The sequence below is a fragment of the Hippocampus zosterae genome, chromosome 1 (genome assembly GCF_025434085.1).
Source record: "Hippocampus zosterae strain Florida chromosome 1, ASM2543408v3, whole genome shotgun sequence".
Taxonomy (NCBI): Eukaryota; Metazoa; Chordata; class Actinopteri; order Syngnathiformes; family Syngnathidae; genus Hippocampus; species Hippocampus zosterae.
This window is the reverse complement of record NC_067451.1, coordinates 32,310,055-32,318,351: the sequence shown is the minus strand read 5'-3', so window position 1 is coordinate 32,318,351 and position 8,297 is coordinate 32,310,055.

Genomic DNA, 8,297 nt, shown 5'->3' with positions numbered 1-8,297 from the left:
TGCATTGAAGACTTGCATGTCGTAAAACAGCTGTGGATTCTAATCTATCAGTGGATTTGATCTCATCCAATTCAATTGAGGTGGGACAAGTTACTGAACCGTGTTGTTCTTGGAAAGGAAAACTCGAAAGAATTTCCAAACTGCCATCATCATCATCACTTCGTACAATGCACGGAACATCTTCAGTTGGTTGCATGAATTTGGCTTCAAAACTATCACTGGAATCAATCTGATGAGGTGTCCTGTCTATCTTGAAAGTTGTTGAATCTTGTGGATCTTGGGAATTAAGAGACCGTTGTTCCAAAGTATCATCACAATGGTCTAATACTGCAGGGCACAGAATGGGTTGGGTTTGTGCAACTTCTAAACCATCAGTGAGATGGGTCTCAGAAAGTGCATTCGGAATTGGAAGATAATTTGAGTTTTGAGAATTAATGGAACAACATCCTCCAGTCCCTCTCGCTGCATCATCTCCATTGATGTCATTGGCGTACTGCACAATTGCACATGATGAAAGACCTTCAGATTTGAATCCATCTGTGGATTTCATCTCATCAAACCCACCTGAAGGCACAGTGAATGAATCAGGTTGTTCTTGGGAATCACAACAAGGCAGTATTGCCAATGAGACATTATCTTCATCCATGACTAACGTTGTCTGCATTAATCCAGCGTCACTTGAATTGTTTTCCTGAGTTAAACTCTGTATGTCATCTTGAGAGTTAACAGTTGATAGTTCTTCCAACGTATCATCTTTAGTCAACTCAATGCATGTAATTTCATGTTTGGGGAACGTATGTGCAGCTTCTAAACCGTCAGGAGGATTGGTCTCAGAGAATTCACTTGACATTTGAAAGTGATTTGAATTATGTGACTCCCTGGAATGAGGTCCTCTAGTTACTGGCCCCAGCTCATCCTCTCTAGGTATGTCAACCATGCACTGAACAATTGCATGTGGGAAAATAGTTGCAGATCCTAATCCATCGTTGGTTATGATCTCATCAAGCACACTTGAAGGCCCGGAGACTAAATCAAATTGTTCCTTGAGAGGAGAACAAGGTGTTACTTCCAAAGTGTCATCGTCTTGACTGCGCAGGGCAATACATGGAGAAGATTGTGCTTTCCCCAGATCTGCATCTTCTGAATCATAAATGGAACTTGGCATATTGAAATGTGTCAAAATCTGTGAATCTTTGTGAGTGGGCTCTCCAGTGTACTTGACTTCCAAGCACTGAAAAGTTGTTGAAGATGCAGATTCCAAATGATCCTTGGAAATGATTTCATCTTGCATACTTGATTTAGGCCACGCTATTGAATCATGTTGTTTTGGGGCATCATTACCAACCACTGGATTTTGCTGTACATAAGATTCTTCTTCCTCACTTGGACCAGCCTCATTGATCATACCGAACGTGGTAAATGTTGTCAAATCTTGTGAAACTTTGGAAGCAGACGTATTAGGTGCTGCCAGAGCTTTTCTGGCCATTGCTGCTAAGCATAAAATTCTGGGAGTTGGTAGTACATTTAGCTTTTGTAAGGTGTCAGTTGAATAAATCTCATTTAGTGGACTTGAAAAGGTGTCAGCTATTGAAACCTGTCTTTCATCAGAAGTAGGTACTGTCACAGTGTCATCTTCTGTTGCTCCAGCTGCCATGAATGGAGCAAGCTGATTTGGGCATACACTTACTGATACGTCTCCAACGTTGTAGCCAATCTTATCAGGCATACAGGTTGAGAAATCATGGTGCCCCTGGCAAGTATGACTAGAATGGACTTCCAAAACTTTGTCCATTGCTACTTCTTTAACATCTGGAGTTGTAGCTTTTAAATCAACAATGGTATTGATTTCATGGTTCATTGACATAATCAAGGGTGTTGAATCTTGGGGGTTTTTGAAAGCAGGGTCACTCGTTTTTGCCTGTGTCACATTCTCGCTAATCGTAGCCTTCATGCTTTCAACAGCAGCTGCTGCATTCAACCCGTTGGAAGACATGATCAAGTCCAACATCGTGGATATGGGACTGGTTTGTGATTCTTGTTGCTCTTGACAAGTTGGACCAGAATCGATTTCCAAAGTGTCCTCTCCTGGTAAAACTGCAATTTTGGGAGTTTCTGGCACACTTGAAGGTTTTAAAACACCAATGGAATTGGTATCATGGAGAGGCGATGATAAGACAGACGTTGTTAAATTCTCTGTTTCTTTGAAAGGTGTACTACTGTTTTGCATCATGGTTTGGTCGTTTTTACCGTGAACTTCCATACATTCAACGGTAGCTGCCAATTCTAAACCACTGGTGGACATGACCCAATCCAACAAACTTGATATAGGACTGATTTGTGATGCTTCATGAAGTTCTTGGCAGGGAGAACCGCCAATGGGACTCATTTTATATTGTGTAGTCAATACAGTGGGTGTTGTTGAATCACTGGGTTCTCTGAAAATAGGGCCACTAGGTTCTACCACGGTCTGATGAGCTCTACCCATAACATCCGTGTTTTCGAAAGCAGCTGTTGATTCCAGACCACTGGTTGATGTGATCCAATCAAATATATTTAGAATAGGACTGACTGTTGAATCATACTGCTCTTTGAAAGCAGGACCACATTCCATTTCCGTTATGCCATAATCCTTGGCTATTACTTCAAGCTTTGGAGTCGGTAGACTACGTGTAGATGTTATAGGGGAGGCACTTGAATCCTCTGGTACTTTGGAAGAGGAGAGCCTTAATTCTGCCATGGTCTCCTCAGCTCCTCCAACAACCTTCATGCTTTCAAAAGTAGTTTCTGATTCCAAACCGCCTGTAGAGAAGATCCAATCCAACATACTTGACATGGGACTTATTGTTGGATCAAGTGGGTCTTGGAAAGTAGGACCACAATCAGTTTCCGAAGCGTCATCAACTTTGTCTGGTGTTGGTAGAACATGTTCAAATTGTAAACAACCTACAGACTCAGAGAGTGTCGTTGGTATATGGGAGGCACATGGTTCTGCTATGATTTCTGCAGCACTACCCATAGCTCGAATGTTTTCAACAGCAACTAAGGATTGTACTTCATTGGTGGATGTAATCCAATCAAACAAACTTTGTATGGAACTGCTTGGCGAATCATGGTAGTCTTGGCAAGTACAGTAAGAATCAGTTTCATCATCCTGTGGAATTACTGCATTCACTGGAGTTGGTAGCTCAGGGGAGGTTTTTAAACTACCAATTAAATTGTTGAATGTAGATAATAGGGGGGAAGGAGCTGAATCCTCTGGTTCTGTTGTGGGTGTGATCCAATCCAACAAACTTGATATGGAACTGTTTGGTGAATCATTTTGTTCGTTGCAAGTTGGAGTAGAATTCATTTCTAAAGTACCATCTCTCGTAATTGCTGCACCATCTGGATTTGGTAGCATATGTGTGGGTTTAAAACCACCATCTAAATTGGTAAATGTTGTAGTTGACAAAGGATATGTACTTGAATTGTCTACTTCACTTAAAGAAGGACAAATATGATCGACTATGGTCTCATCTTCCATGCCTGCCATGCTTTCAAAAGCATCTCCCGATTCAAAATCACTGGTCGATGTTATCCAGTCCAACATATTTGACATGGTAGTGGTTGGTGAATTGTGTTGCTTTTGACAAGTACGTCCAGAATTCATTTCAAAAGTAGCATCTTGCACAATTAACGGAATATCTGCAGCTATGTCCAGAACATTAAAGCTTTCAAAAGTCTCACTTGATTTTATCCCACTGGTCGACCTGATCCAATCCAATCCATTTGATGGGTGACTTGTAAATTCAAGTTGGGCTTGGGAAGTAGGACCACAATCAGTTTCCAAAGAGTCACCTACTTTTGCCTTTATTCCAACATCTGAAATTGGTAGCATTGGCTTTAAATCAACAAAGAAATTACTGGCTGTATTTGAAATTGGAGAGGTTCTTGAAACAAGTCCAGTACACTCTACCCTGGTCTTTTCAGTTTTTTCCATAACATCCATGTTTTCAATGGTTGCTGAAGATTCTAACTCAGTGGCAAATGGAATTAAGTCCAACATATTTGATAAGAGACTGGTCGCTGAATCATGTTGGTCTTGGCAAGTAGATCCAGATTGTACTCCCAAAGTGTCATCCTGGTCAATTACTGTCACATCTGGGGTTGGTATCTCTTGTGTAGGTTTTGAACCATCATTGAAATCATTGCACGTAGTTGATGTAGGAGAGGTAGATGAATCCTCTTGTTCTTTTAAAGTGGGGTCACTTGGTTCATTCTTGGTCTCATTAGCTTTTCCAATAACTCCCATGCTTTCAAAAGGCTCAAATTCTAAATCCCTGATGGACATGCTCCACTCCAATTTACTTGCTATGAGTATTGTTGGATTAGCTTGAGCCTGACAAGTTGGACCACAATCTGTTTCCAAAGCTTCATCATCATCAACTCTTGAGTCACCATCTGGAGTTGGTAGCACAGGTTCAGGATTTAAACTGCCGATCAAATTGGATTCTGTTGTTGATATTGGGGAAGTGCTTGGGTCTTTTTCTCCTTCAAAAGCAGGTCCACGAGGTTCTGATATGGTCTTATTGGCTTTGCTCATGTTATCCATGTTTTCAACTACAGTTGATGAATATAAACCATTGGCAGATGAAATCAAAGTCAACCTATTTGATAAGGGAGATGTTTGTAAGTCATGTTGCTTTTGCAAATTAGGTCCAGAAGGTGCTCCCACAGTGTCATCCTCGGAAATTACTGTAACGGCTGTGGTTGTTAGCTCATGTGTAGGGTTTAAACCTTCAGTGACAGTGATGAGTGCCGTGGATGTAGGAGAGATGGCTAAATCCTCTTGTTTTTTTGATGTGGGGTCACCAGGTTCATCAATGGTCTCACGAGCTTTTCCAATAATTTCCAGATTTTCAGTTTGTCCCAAACTGTCATCCTGGGCAGTTACTGTAACAGCTGAGGTTGTTAGCTCATGTGTACTCTTTAAACCTTCATTGACATTGATGACTGTAATTGATGTTGGAGAGGTAGTTGAAATCTCTTGTTCGTTCAAAGTGGGGCCACTACATTCATCCAGGGGCACATTAGTTCCTCCAATGCCTTCTGTGTTTTCAAAAACATCACACAATTCTAAACCGCTAGTAGTCGTGACCCAATCCAATTTATTTGATATGACACTCTCCGTTGAATCAGTTTGGTCTTGATAAGTAAGAGAACAATCTATTTCCAAAGACTCATTACCTTTTGCTTTTATTTCAACATCTGGAGTTGGAAGCATAGGTTTAGGTTTTAAACCACCAATGAAATTGATATCTGCAGCTGGTAAATGGGAAGAATCTTTTTCTTTGGACCTAGGGTCACGAGGTTCTGCGACGGTCTCATCGGCTTTGTCCATATCGTACATGGTTTCAAAAGCATCGCTTAGTTCGAAACCACCGGTGGATATGATCCAATCTAATTGACTTGATATGGGACTCATTGTCCAGCCATCTTGGTCTTGGCAAGGAGGACCAAAATCGGCTTCCAAAGAATCATCTTTCGCTTTTAATTCAACATCTGTTGTCAAATCTTCCTTGGAAGTAGATCCTTTAAGTTCCGATATTGCTTTATCACCTCTGCCCATAATGCCCATGTCCTTAACAGCAGCTGATGAATCCAAACCATGAGTGGATGTCAATGAATCCAACATATTTGATGTTGGACTGGTTGGCAAATCATGTTGCTCTTTGCAAGTAGGACCAAAATGTCCTCTCAATGTGGCATCGCTGGCAATCACTGTATCTGGCTCTTGTGCAGGTTTTAAACCTTCAGTGAAAATAATTACTGTCGTTGATATAGGAGAGGTTGGTGAACCTCCTCCTTCTTTTGAAGTGACACCACTAGATTCGTCTATGTTCTCATCAGCGTTGCCCAGAGCTTCCATGTTTTCAAAAACATAATCTAAACCTATAGTGAACGGGATCCATTCCAGCTCACTGGCTGTGGGACCGCTTCTTGAATCAGTGTTGTCCTGATAAGTTGGCATTAATTTAAGAGCTGCCTGAGGACTTTCGGTTTCCATTCCAAAAGTGGAATCAATTTCATTTAGCATGCCAGATACGTTGGAGGTTGTTGATTCATGTGTGTGAATAGCACTGGTACTTTTTAGTTCTGTTACAGTGTCCACAATTAGATCCGGTACCCTTGCAGTTTCTAGATAGCTTGTGTTATTTCGCTCTTCTGGCTGACTTGATATTTCTTTGGTATTAGGATCACAAGGTGCTGCTTCATTGTCGGTACTTCCAGGAATTGCTGCGAAGTCTTGAATAGCTGGTGTAGTTGTATCACTTGGAAAATAGCAACCAACAGTGGATTCAATGTCACTGAGCGGAAATGACTGCACAGAGTTTATTGTGTCCTGTGCATCTTTGGAAGTAGGATCGCAGGGCACTGCCACAGTTTTACAGTTTGTAGTTTCTATAAGTGAAAGGTCACTTAGAGTATCATCTCCACACGTGAGACTGGTATCATTTAATATATTGTGGCACGTGTAGGTTGTCGAAGCAGGTTCTTCAGAAGAAGCGTCTGTCGTTATTATGATTTCTAAACTACTTCCACAATGTATCTCTGTGAGAATGTTTGATCCAGCATAAGTTGTTGAATCCTGTTTATTTTTAGGTCGTGACAATTGGTCCACATTTCCATCCAGTACTGCCATGATTGGAACAGCTGGCACTGACTGTTCACATAAGGCTTCTGAATCTCCAGAAGGATTAAAATCATCAGGCATGCTGGAAATGGTGAAGCTTGCTTTACCTTGTTTATCAGCAGGAGGGTCATTAAGTACATCCACAGGGTCATCATTGCTACTCACTGTAGCTGTGCATGGAAGAACTGAATCAAGCACAACAGGAGCTGGATTTAAATCATCTCCAGATGTAATCCTACTTAGGATCCTTGATTTCATCGATGTTACTGGATTTTTTGGGTCTGTGGTGGTGTGATCCGTGTGTACTGCATCTCCAGTTACTGTTTCCATGCAAGAGCTTGAAGCTGGTACCCCTGGTGTCACTTCTAAATCATCACTTTGTTGGTCTTGAACAGGCTCACTCCTCTCATCGCAGAGAAACTGCTGAAGAACCTCTGCAGTTTTAGTTACCAAGTTCCCCAAAACGAAACCCAGCATAAAGATGGGCATATTGCCTCACCCAATTTGACAATCACAAACAAATAATACAATTTGTTACTCTTGCTGATGTGTAGCATCAAGTAAGGCATTTTTTAAAATCCTTTATTTAAAAAAAATGCCCTACCATGTATGCAACGTCATCAAATGATGTTCACCTCTGTGACATCATGACATGACTGATTGATGAAATGAATGATCTAATGTTTATGACTTTATTCTCTCTCCTCTAAACATGCTCATCATGCTTGAGTTAATAGCGGTGGGGAAAGGCTCAATCAACTCAAGAGAGTAAGTGTAATAATGCATACAAGCACCACACATTTGTAAAATAACATTAGCATTCACACCTTTAACGTTGACCTGAAGCCTTCTGATCCTCAAAGACCACCGTACCGCAGAAACTATGGCCATGCAAACGAATCAAGTCAACTATTCCTGTTTTAACAAACACATTTATGTAACTCAATCATTGTGAAGTGGTACATGCGCCTGACTTAGGTGCAGACAGCGTGGGTTCAGTTCACACTCAGTCATGGTGTTAATCTAAGTGTTAATAATGGATGTAAGGCTATATGTGTCTTGTGATTGTAGTCTGTCTTTCACCTCGCCTGTACTCTGCACTATGGATTATGTGAAATACATTTACTACATGGACCTGATTCACTGATTATGGTCGTGTTAACTATGCGTGCATGATATACCAACCGGTTAGTTCAGATTGAAAAAATTACGGTAATTGAATACTAACAAAATTCGCAGAGTGCCAAAATCAAATTTAGTGGTCTTTTTCCCCCGATTGTTGTCAAGAGTGTTTTGCTCAGAGGAGCTACTTGACAGGAATCCCTCATTTATTGCTCGGGTTCCATTCCAAAAAGAGCCCATGATGAATGAAATGTGTGAAATTGTAATCTTTATTTTATTTTATTTTTTACAATTATTACATAGACAATACTGTATTGAATGAAACCAAAGATTAAACCTTTTTTTCAGGCCCAAGCAATAAAAAATAAAAAATATATAAGTGGTCACTTTAAAACTACTGACAGTTTTTATATTGTACAGAACGTTTCATTGACATTGTGGGTTTTGTCATGTAGAAAATTCGGCAAGCTGTACAGCGATGAGACGCGGAGACTTGACATTA